Here is a 15,897-nt window from a genome sequence, read left to right on the forward strand (position 1 = left end):
TTGATCCAGTCCCTGTTCTTGCCCGAAACTTGTGCCTGCCTGCTTTAGCCTTGCCTGTCCCCTACTTGACCATGCTCTAGCCCTATTTAATGACCCCCACCAGCCTGCACTGCCTCCTCACTCCCCAGACTCTTGGAATGAATCTCACCCAGCTTCGACCTTTGGCCTGCATCTGGACTCCAATTATGATCCTGATCTGGCTATCTACAGACACTGAGTTCAATTCAACACCACCAGACCTCAGTTTCAACGGTGCTCTCAGCCCAGTCCCAACTCTACAGCTGGCTTTGACTCTTATACGAGAACTTGACTATGTCTTTAACCACTAGGCATGACTGCCTTGAACTTAGAACCTGACAAACAGCTTGACAGCTAAGGAGTTACTTCACCCAAATAATTCTTTGCTTTCCCTGCAGGACAAAACTAAGTTCAACTTCTTACCTTCTCTACCAATCAGATCTCTCTACTACTCTCTTCAAATCTTGTCTCTGGCTTCTTCCTAACTTCCATATAGAATTCAAGCTTCTCCTTTTTGCTTTCAAAGTGCTGAAAAGTCTCTAGTTTCTGTTCTTCTTTCTTACTAGTTCCTTCTTTTTCCACAATGGATTAATAGTCTATAGAAGAACCAAGTATCACCAAATTCTAATAGAATTGAAAAAAAAGAACGGTCATAAAAAGTCAGCTGCTAAACTGCCTACCGTAGCCCATAGGCTCGCCTTTACTATATTCACTGCCTTGCCTTCTTTATATTTAGCTGGCTTCATTACATTCAGCTGTAACACAAGAAACCCACAGGTCTCTGGTAAGACATTAACTGAAGCATAAGTTAGCATAAGTGTGGTTAAGTAGGCTGTAACCCTTGGCATAGATCAGTGGTTACCTTTAGATTTTAAGAACTAAGGAGAGCTTGCTCAAAAGTAGATATAGAACAGTTCCTACAGTGTGCGTGTTGCAACTGAGCACATTGAGGTTCCCAACTATATAGTAAATTTAATAATACTGAGCCTGATCTTGGGACAAGAACCTGTCAACCCCCCAAAATGATTGCTGGGAATTCTTAGGTAATCAAAGTAATTAATACATAATCTATAGATCTGGCTGAACTACACAGACAATGCTGTGTGCCAGACATATATCAACAAAATTCTGAGGTAGATGTCAAAGCTACCACCTTTGCTGGGGCTACACAGACCTTGGGGACTCCACTAAGCACGATGCACGTTGGAGTCCTATAACTGTCTGAATGCCAACTGAATATATTAGCCATACTTCGCAATATTACTTCTCTTCTGATTCTATTGGTAAAGGTGAAGAAAGGCTGGTGAAAACAAATCAAGTTAAATAACTTCAGAATAAAAAAAAATTATGTGGCTGCTGCCTTGCTCACTATTCCAAACTGAATCACTGTCACAAGAAAAATACAGTACTTGGGTCCTCCAATGAGAGGACTAAGGAATTTAAAAGATATAAATGGAATGGTCAAATTCAATGGTATCTCTTGTTAATTGCATGGCACTTTGATTTTATTAACATCTATAAATTCCAGCTGCAAATGTTTACCAAAGCTTTATCAGCCAATTACAATTATATGCAATCTCATTATATATGTCATTAATACGGGTTTGATGAAAATTGAGTGGCTGCAAAATTTGAGGATTTCTTTCACCTTTTTTTGCAAATGTATGCCAGGCCTCCTGCTGGCTCTTTTCCAACACTGGCAATCCTACACAACCCATGTTGATGTATCAACACTTGGGGATAGTCATGATTGGTGGGTGAGTGAACCTCATGTACTGATGGAATTCAGGTTTTGGTTTGGTTAAGTATCTAAAACAGTGGTGGGCAACCTGTGGCCCGATAGGGCAATCTGCTGGCGGGGCACGAGACAGTGTTTACATCGACTGTCCGCAGGCACGGCCTCCCACAGCTCCCAGTAGCTGCGGTTCGCCGCTACCATCCAATGGAAGCTGCAGTAAGTGGCAGCCAGCATGTCCCTGCAGCCCGTGCCGCTTCCTGCAGTTCCCATTGGCTGGAAACGGTGAACACGGGTGGCCGTGCCTGCTTACAGTTGATGTAAACGCTGTCTCGCGGCCTGCTAGCGGATTACCCTGACAGGCCGCAGGTTGCCCACCACTGATCTAAAAGATACTCATCTACCTAATTTATTCATTCAAGATTATTTAGTCTTGAACTTTCATGTCAGAAGATTACTGGCACATAAAAACTTCTGATCTCAAAATGGAAATATCACAAAACCTTGTTTCTTAATTGCTTCCAATTCTGGTGCCATCTGGAAAGTGAAGGAACTTATTTGAGCATTTTAACATCTTAACATTTTTTTGATCTTGAGATTGGTCATTGAAAAGGGTCAAGGTATGGAATGAGTGGGAGCGCTGGAGAGAGCTTTTTCCAACCAATTTGTCCTGCCTTAATTTAGGTGCTCTGTATCTCCTTTTCGTTTGTTAATTGAGTGGTAGTGGGCTATCCACCCTGTATGAAAGAAAATGCTGAAAGGTCAAGAACAAATGCTGAGGCAGATTTAGATACAATTTACAGAAAGCATGTGAGCTGAAATTAGCTAATCTATATCCCCAGTTGCAGAGAAGGGAAAGAGAGTGACAGTGATGCTCAGGGAAAGAAGGGAAAATAATGGCTATAGCTGGGCTGTTTGATGAGTGATCATTATTAGTCTCATAGAGGTGTTCAGTCTTCTCCTAGATTTCTAAAAGAAATAGGATTATCTCGCCTCCATTCCACCAAAATAAATGATATGAATCCTGGAACATTAGCTGGAAGATAAAAGCTTAAATCTGTGCACTCTGTGCATGTGTGTGTATAGGGAGAGAATCTATGTGGCTTTATTGGCAAGTGTTTGGGATGGCTGCATTACTCATGATTGGCAACATCTCAAATGAGTTACGCAGGTCATCTCAGATGAGTGCAAATAAGGTTATGTCTACACTATGTGCCACTGGCAGCGGTGGGCAGTGTACGTGTAGCTACAAGCTACAGTGAAAATCAGGCTGTGTCCACGCTGTGGTGTGGCTGCAGGGGTCAGTGAAAGGCTCTGGCAGCGGGGAAAGGTTTCAGGAGTCCACACTTGCAGCACCGTTTGTTGTGGCAAGGACAGGCTCTGGCAGTGGGGAGGCAGCAGGGAAAAGTGGCCCAGAGCCTTTTCCCCACAGAGTAGAAATGCTTCAGCAATGGGGAGCTGGTGGAGTCTCTCCCCCATGCTGCATGAATCTTTCCCTGCAGTGAGGAAGGGCTTTGGCGGCAGGCAGCTGGAGGAGACTGAGCAGGGGGTTGGACTAGATGACCTCCTGAGGTCCCCTCCACACCTGATTTTCTCTGATTCTTCCCCTTGCCAGAGTCTTTCCGTCAGATGGAGAAAGGTGCCACAGCGGGGAGCTGCCCAAATCTTTCCCTGCTGTCTCCTCCCTGCCAGAACCTTTCCCCACTGGGGCAGTCTTTTCCTGTGGAGGGGAAAGGCTCTGGCAGTAAAGAGGCAGGGGGACACTAGTTATTTTGTAGTTGGTTTGTTCACATTCTGAATCTCCAGTCCTTTACACTTCTTGAGGTGCCACTGGCTACTATATAGATGTCCATCATTGACTCCTGGGCAGTCAAGAGGGTGAGCATTTCACTCATTGTCCTATAAACTGCCTTGTAGATGTCACAGAAGTGAAGGCTTCGCAGAAGACTCCAGATAATGGCACAAATTTAACAGTCCTTATTCAGACCAAACTCCCACTAAAATCAACGGGAGTTGTGTCTGAACAAGAACTGCAGGACTTGGCTCCAGACCCAAGGTGTGACATGTAAAGGAAATGGTGGGACTCTTTTGTTTTGCTTTGTTAAGCTAAATATGCTTGTCATTTTACCTTTTTAACAGCACCCTGCCTTGTGTCTTTATGGTTTCATTTCTTTTATAAGATTCGTATTTAAAATTATTTTCTTAATGATTCTGTCACTGGATGTATGATCCTCCTAGTTTTGGGGTCAACTAGGCAAAATAGTTAATGATGCATGGCTTGCTGGGTCAACTAGGCAAAATAGTTAATGATGCATGGCTTGCTGGCTGTGCTGTACAACATTAGACTATTGCTGTTTGACTGCAGTTCCATTGACGTTATACCAAATTGATAATAAATGGAGCACTGCCACCTTTTGGTCAGAAAGAAAAGATATGAGATTAGAGAAGAACATTACTTCAAGTCAGTGATGCTGCTGCCGCAGAAGTCATTAGCAATATATTTGGCTGCAATGTAAATGCTCAGCAAAGGTAACCTTTTTGAGTGGGGTTTGTAGGCAGACTCTGCTTTGACTGTGTGCATTTCATACCACAGCGACGTTTTAAGAAAGAGTGTATTATGTTACTTACTAATTTTGTTTTCCTGTGGAATGAATGACGTATTTCATTGTGCAGATACTAAGAAAGCTACCATGGTTACCATTGTGCACCCAGCAACTTATTTTATACAGTACCAATTAATCTGAGGTAATACTTGAGACAGAAGAATGTTGAATAAGGAATGTTAATGCCTCAACTGAAAGATGGAAACTGGATTTAAAGTGCAGCATTTGTTCAGGATTAGGTTTCAGGGTTAGCCATTTATAAATTAAGCTAACTCCTATTTCAAGGTTTAAACCAAAAAACGTCTTTCCTACATGAGACTATTTCACACTGAGCCTAATTGTCACACAGCATACTCTGCTGCTTAACAAAGGATGTTCTCTGAATAAGAGTGGTCCCGTAAAATAATATTAGTATCATCCCTTACTTAACTCGGCTTGGCGACAGAGTGTAGATCCAGTGGTCTTGGTTCTCCATTATGGCTGAGTGTGGGGATTGCAAGGGTGATTGTGGGGATTGCAGCATCATGATTCAGAATTGCCCAGGTCTATTACAAATTAAGGTTGCACAGGAACAGCTCTTGCTTATACCACTGACATAAAGTGCTTTAGGATTGTGGGATTATTGGCATAGCAGAGCTCTGCCCGCTCCCTTTTCCTGCCTGTCACACGCTTACCTTGCTCACAGAATGCTGCTGACATGGCCTCTCCTTCATCTGATCTCAAAATTGAGAGGTAGTTGGCATAGGAGGCAGTGAAGCCACCCTGGCAGTTGTACACCTGCGCAGGCGGACTGCTCCAGTTCCCATCTCCATATGCTTTAAGCACACTTTGCACGGCTTATGCAGTGCAAGTGGGCCTTAGTAGATTAAAGAATCCAGCCCACAGAGTTCAGATCTAGACTGCTCCTTGCAAGACCATGCTGCTGTCACTTCCAGATATGGTTTTGGGGTTAGGAAACACATGAGAATACTGAGGAAGGACAGTATCCTAGTTAAGGCAAAGGGGACTGGGCAACAGGAGTCACTTACTTGCAATACCACAAACTTCATGATCAACTGATATTTGATTTTCTGTAAAAAAGAAAAGGAGTACTCCTTTTCTTTTTGCGGATACAGACCAACACGGCTGCTACTCTGAAACTTGATTTTCTGTGTCTGCAATATCGAGACAGTGTCAAGGAACTGCAAATGCCTGCAACCTTGGGCTATATGCTGTTATAGCCATCTTTCCTTGGTGTTGGTCCTGCTGCTGTGAAAGTCATTGGGAGTTTTGCATTGACTTTAATGGGAGCAACATTAGGCCCTGGACTAAGAACGCTCTAACTTAGCACTACTGAGGCAAATGACGTAAAGACTGATGTGGCTGGATTTTAAAAAATCTTTAAGTATCTAAAGATGCAGTTAGGCACCTAGGTGTTTTGAAAATCTTACTGGTGCCTGTCCACATCATTTAAGCACCTGGATACCTTTAAAAATCTGGTCTGTAATAATTACTTTGCAACATCAACAAAAAAGCACACAAAATGTATCACATATTTGCAGACACAATTACCGCTATTGGCTTTGAGGCAGCAAATCGCTTAAGCACCTGCCTAAGACCCACTGAAACCATTTTCTTTCAGGTAAGCATGTAAATATTCTGCTGAATTGTGGCCATTGTGTGTGGCACTGAGGATTTGCACTGAAGTTACACATCTGTTATATTGTCCTATTGTACCTAGTACACTAGACTATGTGTTCCTAATTAAATATATATCATCTGAAAATGATGTTTATATTGTATTTCTCAAGTTCCTATTCCTGAAAATGTCATATTTTCACAGTGAGCAACATTTTCAAAAATGCCTAAGTGATTTAGGTGACTAAGTCTCATTGGGTTTCCTACATTTTGTTTAAAAATGGAATCTGGGCTCCCTAGTCACTTACGCACTTTTGAAAATTTTGCTAGTTAACACAGTATATTTGCATACGTTACTTGTAATTACATTTTCACTATCCATTAAAACCTGGATTTGCCATTGATAGTAGTTAAATTTACTGTAGTTTCTTGAGGAATTTTCCATTTTAAGTAAAGGAAATACCTTAACAAAGGAAAACACTGCAGGAGTAAAATGATTTTTTTAATGGCAGCCACTGTAAACAGATTAAGGGGCAGTTGACTCAAGTGGCTGCCTGGGGTGCTGGACTTGGGAGGCGCCAGGCTCAGGGTGCTGTAAAGTATTCAAAAGTTTAACAAATGGGGTGGGGAGAGGGTTTCCGAAGACGCTCCTGGCCTGGGGCGCCAGTTGGTCTATGGCTGGCCCTGACTGTAAATCTGGTGCTGCAAGGATCTCAGCATTCTGGGCACAATAAGAGTTGAAGATTCTTGGCATCTTACAGGATTAGACCCTGTATGAGCCATATTATAAAAAGTCCCTTCATAATGACTTGGAAGAGAATGTGACAGGTCAGCGCTTACCTGACAGAGTCAGACATTGGAAAGGAGAAAATATCTTTTATTTATCGACTTTGCAGTTGAATCTGAGAACCTTATTAAAATGCAGGTTCCCTTTGTTTCTGAGAAACTGACCAAAATAAATGTCTTCTGCTGAGCTGGGCTGACACTCCTGATCAGAAGAGATCAGCTCAATCAGTCGGGTATGCTAGAGAGAAAAGGCAGTGATTTATTATAATTAAATATAATGAAATCCTCATAAAAGAAGAACAGAAAAAGAATTTTTTTTTACAATAGGAGACATGGGGTATTTTTTTCACTCTTTCATAACTTCAAAATAACAGATGAGATTTAGTTCACAGCTGGGTTAGAGAGACAGCTAATTTCTGCCTCATAGCTGAATGTTTGGAAAGAGAGGAGCTGTTGTTAGAATGATCCAGATCCTATAACAGTTAATGGGAACCTTTCTGTTGACTTAAATGGGAACTGAATAGGCTTCTAAAAAGAACATGGGACAAATCTTGCATCCATTAGTCCCTGCTGAGGCAAATCTCCCATTCAGCCTTTGGCACAAAACACTTCTGCAGGCTTTGGGCCAAGTATATTAGAGAAGGTTAAGGGGTGACTTGATTACAGTCTATAAGTACTTACATGGGGAACATATATTTAACAATGGGCTCTTCAGTCTAGCAGAGAAAGGTTTAATGGCTGAAAGTTGAAGCTGAACAAATTCAGACTGAAAATAAGGCATACATTTTTAACTGTGAGAATTTAACCATTGGATCATGGTGGATCCTCCATCACTGCCAATTTTGAAATCAAGATTGGATGTTTTTCTAAAAGATCTGCTTTAGGAATTATTATGGCCTGTGTTATACAGGAGGTCAGACTAGATGATCACAATGGTCCCTTCTGGTCTTGGAATCTATGAATCCCCATTATAATCGTAAGTAAATATTCAACAGTTTTTAGAAAAAAACAAATCCCCATTACCTAGTTAAACAATGACAGTAATAAAATACTGAATAGCTGTCTAACTATGAATGTCTCTCAGTGGAAGCTGTCAACTTACTTATACTTTCCATCAGCAATGCTAAGATGGTGTCTATGGCCCTAATTCAGCAGAGCACTTAAGTTCATTCTCAAGTCTCAGTGGTTTCAATGGGATTTAAGTACCTGACTAAAGTTAAGCACATGCTGAGGTGCTCTGCTGAATTAGGGCCTAAGTGTAGTAGGTTTAGTGAAATGGAAATGTTGTTTGGATCCCTAATGACATGAGACATAATTATGAATTAAGGCCTAATTTTTTTCATCTTCAGTTAGTTTTACAATAAAACCATTATAGACCATGTAAAAATAAAACTTACCACTTTGAAAGTCTCCTATTACATCTACAATTCAGCTAGAATCTGCATATTCCTTGAGCCTTGTCCTAGCTCTTTGGAATGTCAAGATGGCTGTCTCCTAGTAACATTTTTAATATGGTACTTTTACAGTTAGGCATATCACCATTTTTGTAGTCACATATCGTATTTATAAAATTTTGGTTACATTGCAGTTTCTTTTTAGCTATATAGGCCTAAGTGGTTTGACTCGAGCAAAGAAAATGCTATATCTGACCAGTCGACTAGACAATTAGAGTTGGTGCCTGTAGATCAGATGCTGGTTCTGCTTGGTGAGTTGAAAACTGTAATTATGGTAACAACATATTTCATATATTGATACATCAGGCAAGGTGGATAAGGTGTTTGTTCAGAGCAGCTGGTTCTCTGGATGGACGGAAACCCAGATGGAGAAGTTCTGAATGACTGAGCATTACTGAAGTTATGTTGCAAGTTGGCACAAGCTTGCTTCTCCTCCAGGAAGCCTGCAGTAGAGCTGTAGGCCATTACCAATTAAAAACCTGGAACTAAAAGGACAGAAGATAATTGAGGGAAAAAAAAGAAAATTACAATAATTAATAAAAATACTTTTCAAATGTTAACTTTTTAATTAAATTGTACCATAATAGGTTATACAATAGTTTCAAGCACAAAGAGATATAAAACATATATATTTGAGAATCGACATGAACCTTTATGCTTTACTTAGCAAAATGGATTGTTGTGGTTGGTTGCTTGTTTATGGCATCTTATATAAGTTAAAGACCTGATCCTGCAAACACTAGTGTGAGTAGTACCTTTGGGGTCAATAGAAAAACTCACAGCAGTAAGTACTGTGCTTGATAGTGAATGTCTGACAGATTCAACTTTATAGAAGTTACGTTTAAACAAATGACATACGCTGGATCACCCAACTGTAAGCATATCCCCTGTTTCTTATAGTGTGTGCACATTTTCCCTGGCTCTCCCTTCTACTCTGATAGTTATGCATACCTTAATGCTCCACTCATTTTCTTCTTGTACTCAAACTTCCCAAGTTACCCCAGGTAATGCTTAAATGGGCAAACAGTATATAACCAATAACTTATTTAGTGTCGTTTTTTCTTTTTCTGTATGCCAGTTATACAGTATACAGATATGTTTGGATTTGTTTTCCATTCGTATTGTTGATCACTGGCTTTTTGAGAAAAAGTTTGGCCTATATATTGCTTATAAAGCCATTCATGGGAGTGTTCAGTACTTGTAATTCACTATTCCAGGTGTGTAAGTCATCAGCTAAATCACGGGGTAGTGATTCTGTTTCCTGGGGAGGGGATGTGAGTGACCCGTAGCACCCCTCTATTCATACCCTAAACATTACTGCAGTATTAGCTGTACAAAATATGCCTTGTGATGCATCATTCAAAAACTAATAAAACACTGGTCAATAATATCATTAAGAAATGTGATAATGCTGTTTGTGGACTTATGGATACTCACTGATTAAATGCTTTTAAGTTTATAACTAAAAGGTGTTTAAACAAAGCATGTCTGGGGAGAGAGGCAGGGTTGATAAATAGGTTTCTCCACACGCTGGAAAGAAGCCATTACTTCAAATCAGATGTAGTCAAATTCAATTGACTATTCATTTGTATTGAAAGTTACACAAATAGATAATCTGCATTGTAAAAATCACCAGTAGGGGAGAAGGCAGCATGAAGGCTATACCGGATAGTATGGCATGCACAACCATCAGGGAAAAGGAACTTTATCTGGGGTACATTTCAGAAGAATACACTGCAAGGGTTTACTGGACTATAAAGAAAAGGGGAGCAAGTCCATAAATTATCTGAGAAGACAAGGAAAAACAGCTCCTTGGACTCTGTGGAGATTGTGGCTGAAAGCCATTGCTGATAAAGGAAGATTGGTGTACAAAGGCTGTAGTAGCTTGTTAAGTAAGGTCTTAGTTAAGTAAGCCATTAGAAGTGTATTTTTACTTTTGTTTGTTTGTAACCCTTTCTACCTTTATTCCTCATACTGAATATAACTTAATCTATGACTTTTGTTTCATAAACTTGTTTTACTTTTACTATCAACCAATTCAGTGCTATGCTTGACGGGAAGGGTGTGTTCACCCCAGTTAAATTAATAAGCTGCAACATACTAATTCGTCAACAGAGCAGCGAACATAATATCTTTTGTGAATGTACGAAGACAGTTGCTGTGCATTGCAGAGACACATCTCTGAGGAGGTTGGTGGTTTGAGTTCACTGACTGTTGCCTGCCAGGCAAGATCTGGGCTGGGAGAGACTTAAAGAGGTTGCTGGTAAGAAAGACAGACTGGTGTGGCAGGGAGCTGACGCAGTCTCATCCTCAGCAAAGCTCACTCTTCCTGAGGCAGAGAGGTATCAGAGTGGCTCGCAGCTCTGGGTATCCCCAGCAGAGGGTTAAATTTAATCCTCCATTTTGAGGCAGCTATTGTAGCCTAAGGACTGAAGTAGTCAGCCTGTCTGATTCATTTGCCCTATGTGGGAAGAAAACAATCAATGCTTCCAAGAAGTTGAGCTCCTCAATATGCAGCAAAAGCAGACTCCCTAAGTCCTACCCCTTTGCTCTGTGCAGAGGAATGACATTAGTTCCACTAGGTTAGAGCCTACTTTCTCTTGAGGAGGGGCCAGGTTTTTGCTTTAAGTCACTGTCACATTCTCTCCAATTCTCCAGTGATATTTTTCTTTTTAAATGGCATAAATGAAGTGACTATAATACTCAGTGACCCAAATTCTGCTCTCATTGACTTAATTAGGGTGGCATGGTTGTGATAGCCGAAACTGGTCTCATGTGTAATTGAAGCTGTGCAATTTCAGCTGCTATTTCTCTTCTTTAGATTCTCTCTGTGACACTTCTTAATTTTTTTAAAGCCTATATAGTAGGAATACAAAAACTTCAGTGGGTCACTAGTGTTAACTGCTTGGCTCCAACTGGTTGCACTGATACTTTGCTGTTCTACAGGAAATGCATTTCATGGACACGTTCTTGTAGGCTTAGTGGGCACTAAGGCACCAAAGCAGTTGACATACTTCCCACAGTTAGTTTGCTGAACCAGCTGAGCCTACATGACCTATAGAAAGAAAGGAGACACTATGGCCAACTTTTCCTTCTACTGATAATGGTGATGACAATTAGTTCAGGCCATTTCAAAGAATTCTGCAATTAAAAAGTTCTGTGATGTTTTAACGTTTGATGGGAAAATATGTTAGAAACACAGTCTCTAGTTTTTAATTTGTCTTACACTTTTGATTTTCCACTATCTACAGTGGATAAAGCCATGACTCCATAAGTGTTTATTTCCTTTGCCACCTCTGGTCGAAGGGGGGAGGGAGATTGGCTTACAGGGAAGTAAATTCAACAAAGGGGGTGGTTTTGCATCAAGGAAAAATGCATACCATTGTCACACTGTAGCCTGGCCAGTCATGAAACTGTTTTTCAAAGCCTCTCTGATGCGCAGCGCACATACCTGTGCTCTTCTAATCACCCTGGTGTCTAGCTGTTCAAAACTGGCCGCCAGGAGATTTGCCTCAACCTCCCACCCGCCATAAGTCTCCCCCTTACTCTCACAGATATTATGGAGCACACAGCAAGCAGCAATAACAATGGGAATACTGGTTGCACTGAGGTCTAACCTAGTCAGCAAACAGTGCCAGCAAGCTTTTAAATGTCCAAAGGTACATTCTACCACCATTCTGCACTTGCTCAGCCTATAACTGAACTGCTCCTTACTACTGTCCAGGCTGCCTGTGTACGGCTTCAGGAGCGATGGAAGCAAGGGGTAGGCTGGGTCCCCAAGGATAACTATTGGCATTACAACATCCCCAACAGTAATTTTCTGGTCTGGGAAGTAAGTCCCTTCTGCAAACTGTTCGAACAGCCCAGAGTTCCTAAAGATGTGAGCGTCATGCACCTTTCCTAGCCATCCCACGCTGATGTCAGTGAAACATCCCTTGTGATCCACCAGTGCTTGCAGCACCATTGAGAAGTACCCCTTGCAGCTTACGTACTGGTTGGCAAGGTGGTCTGGTGCCAAGATAGGGATATGCATTCCGTCTATTGCCCCACCACAGTTAGGGAACCGCATTGCAGCAAAGCCATCCAGTATGACCTGCACATTTCCCAGAGTCACTACCCTTGTTAGCAGAAGGTCAGTGATTGCATTGGCTACTTGGATCACAGCAGCCCCCACAGTAGATTTGCCCACTCCTAACTGATTCCTGACTGACCGGTAGCAGTCAGGCATGGCAAGCTTCCACAGGGCTATTGCCACTTGCTTCTCAGCTGTCAGGGCAGCTCTCATCTCAGTATTTCTGCACTTCAGGGCGCGGAAAAGCAACTCACAAAGTTCCAGGCAAGTGGCCTTACGCATGCGAAAGTTTCGCAGCCACTGGGAATCATCCCATACCTGCAACACTATGTGGTCCCACCAGTCTGTGCTTGTTTACCAGGCCCAGAATCACCATTCCACTGTATCAACCTGCCCCAGTGCCACCATGATGTCCCAATTGCCACATCCTGTGCTTTCAGGAACGTCTGTGTCCATGTCCTCCTCACAATTGTCCTTGTACTGGTGGTTCCTAGCCAGGTTCTGCATATACTGCAGGATAATGTGTGAGGTGTTACAATACTCACAACAGCAGCGCTGAGCTGAGCGGGCGCCATGCTTGCTGTGCTCTGGCACCTGCATGGTAGCCCATGAAAAAAGGTGCAAAATGATTGTTTGCCATTGCTTTCAAGGAGGGAAGGAGGGAGGGAGGGACATGACGACATGAACCCCAAACCACCCGTGACAATGTTTTTGCCCCATCAAGCATTGGGAGCTTAACCCAGAATTCCAATGGGCAGTGGGGACTGTGGGATAGCTACCCACAGTGCACCACTTCGTGAGTTGATGCTAGCCATGGGATTGAGGACGCACTCCGCCGACCTACTGCACTTAGTGGGGACATACACAATGGACTGTATAAAATCGCTTTCTAAAGATCGACTTCTATAAAATCGACCTAATTTTGTAGTGTAGACATACCCTAAGTAAGGTGCTTAAGACCACAGGCTTTAATTGTAGCTGCCACCCAGAGTTATGTTTCTCAACTCTCCTGGTTTAATGTATTAAACTAACTGTTCCAGTGCTTTGCATAGTACATTAAAAAACTTAATCATAGTGTTTTCTCTTGCATCAATAAATTTAGCATTTGCATTCTTGTTGCAGCTTCATTTTCTTCTCTTGTACTATTTTACTTCCATTCCAAATACAAATCTGAAGTCATTTACATTTTTGGTCAGGCTTGATGTGTTAAAAGTAAAATAACAAAAAAATCAACAATGTAAAACTCACGAAACTTTAAACTGAATATCTTCAGTAGGGAAGAAACACTGACCGGTAGCAGTCAGGCATTGCAAGTCTTGGCACTGGACCACCTTGCCAACCAGTACGTAAACTGCAAGGGGTACTTCTCAATGGTGCTGCAAGCACTGGTGGATCACAAGGGGCGTTTCATTGACATCAACGTGGGATGGCCGGGAAAGGTGAATGACGCTCACATCTTTAGGAATTCCGGGCTGTTCAAACAGCTTGAAGAAGGGACTTACTTCCCAGACCAGAAAATTAGTGAGTGAATCTTTCCTCTTGTTTGAGACTCTCGCCCCCTGAGCCTGGAGTAGTATGTTGAGGATTGCCTAAGAAGATCCTTTCCTCTATTTGCATTTTATTCAGGACATAATGACCTTACAGAGGCCAAATATTTTTGCAGTGGCCAGTGATTTTGGTTGTCCCTCAGTTTTCCAATGCTAAATGAGAGACACATAGCATTTGACTTTCAGAAGTGCTGAGAACCCACTACTCAAGTTAGAAATCAATGGGACCTGTGTGTGCTTTGTAACTCTGGAAAAATCTGGCCCAAGATGTCTCAAACTCGGCAGGTAAGATTAGAAGCCATTCTCGAAAATTTTAGACGCAATGGTAGACTGGTTCTTACTGCAGCCAATGAATGCCACTTCCATCAATTGGTCAAAGAATGGCTGCAGAATGCAGAAAAGTATGTCCTCCCTTAGGACCAGAATATACCGCCTCTGCAGAAATTTAACACATGCTAACAGTTGACAGTGTTCATGTCTCAAGCTTGGACTGTAACATTATAAACTGTTCTGGACCAAGGACTGCACCACGTTGTTACATTATTTTTGTTTTTCTCATCTAGCTTCATGCTTGTGAGGGGGCCGAGGATGACAGCACCAGATTTAGCCTTCTAAGTTTCAATAGCAGAGGTGCAGCAAGGCATTTTTTTCATGTGATGCTGCTCCTAACTGGAAGGACGACAGCTAGTTTAGTCTACTTCTAGAATGAGACAAAAATGAGTTACTATGTCCATTCACCCTTTAGTTTTCCTACTGAAGCTTTCAGAGAAGGTATCATCGGTGATGGTACTTAACCTAGAAAGTGGCATAAGAGCAGCTCAGTTGACATCTGTCACAAAACAAAGCCATCAGATGCTAATCCCTTTAAATAGGCGGGTAACTTGCAGGAAAAGAGCTTCATTGACAATCCCTCCTGCATGGTACAATAATTAAACACAAAGGACCAAAATAGATCCTCAGTTGCATTCATACAACTCCAGTAACATCAATGAGGCTGCATAGGACTGGTCTTGAATTGGTAGAATAGGTTTTAAGGGTGGCACAAAAGGAATTATGTCTATTGCAACAAATTTTTGGTGGTAATAGAGGGAAGGAAGGACCACCTGAGACTCAAGATTTTACAGGTCTGTGATAGACCTGAGGGCATAAATTCCAGAATGAATTTTGAGTAAAGAGTCAGAGCTCTGAGAGCAGCTATTTCAGAGAAGGGCAGGGGAAAACATGCCTCCATCTTGCCTTGGAAGATATCCCCTAAATGTTTCTTCTTTCAAAAAGAACATAATCTATAGACAAGACCTGTAGATGCTTGATGGCTTTGTTTATTTTTTTATAATGCTACATTAAATAACATGCTAAGATAGATACGTCTTTCCAGAAAGTTTCAAAAGTTAGATTTGAGCCTGTCTTTAAAACTGCAGCATTACTTAACATTACTATCATGTGACTATATGCTTTACATGAGATGCATTATGGATCTTGAGAGACTTCACTTAGGAGCCTTTACTGCCTCAAAAATAACAGGATTTTAAAGTCTCAGAGTTGAAGAGCTTGGCTTAAAGTAAATTACAAGCAACAAAATGATGGTCTTTAAGGTGCATCTCAGATAGTCTGGATAATACAATTAGATGGAATAATTTGAATAATGAGACTAAAACGGAAAGTCGTTTAGTGTTTTTCTGGCATATTTTTCAGCTATGGAATAGGAAGGATGGAGGGGAGAGGAGAACAAAGCTCCTCCTACATGTTTCTACAAGGTAGTGTGAGATGCAGGACAGTAGGTGGGTAAAAAAAGGGAAGTAGTAAAAATTCTGCTGATGTGTCCAGATTAAAACATGTGCATGAGTATGAATGAATAACCAGAAAAGCCACTAAATACACAAATTATTTACAACGAGGTAATAAGCATATAAAGGAAAATGGCATTAATAAGCAGTATTGATTTGTATGGGGGGGGTTTTACCATTTTCTTTTAGCGCTAACTCACTGTGCCTGCTATCAAGGCTGTAGGCATTTGTACAGTGCCTACCAATGCCTGAACTTTCATAGCTCCTTATGTGGGGGCAGA

The sequence above is a fragment of the Natator depressus genome, chromosome 9 (assembly GCF_965152275.1).
Source record: "Natator depressus isolate rNatDep1 chromosome 9, rNatDep2.hap1, whole genome shotgun sequence".
Lineage (NCBI taxonomy): Eukaryota > Metazoa > Chordata > Testudines > Cheloniidae > Natator > Natator depressus.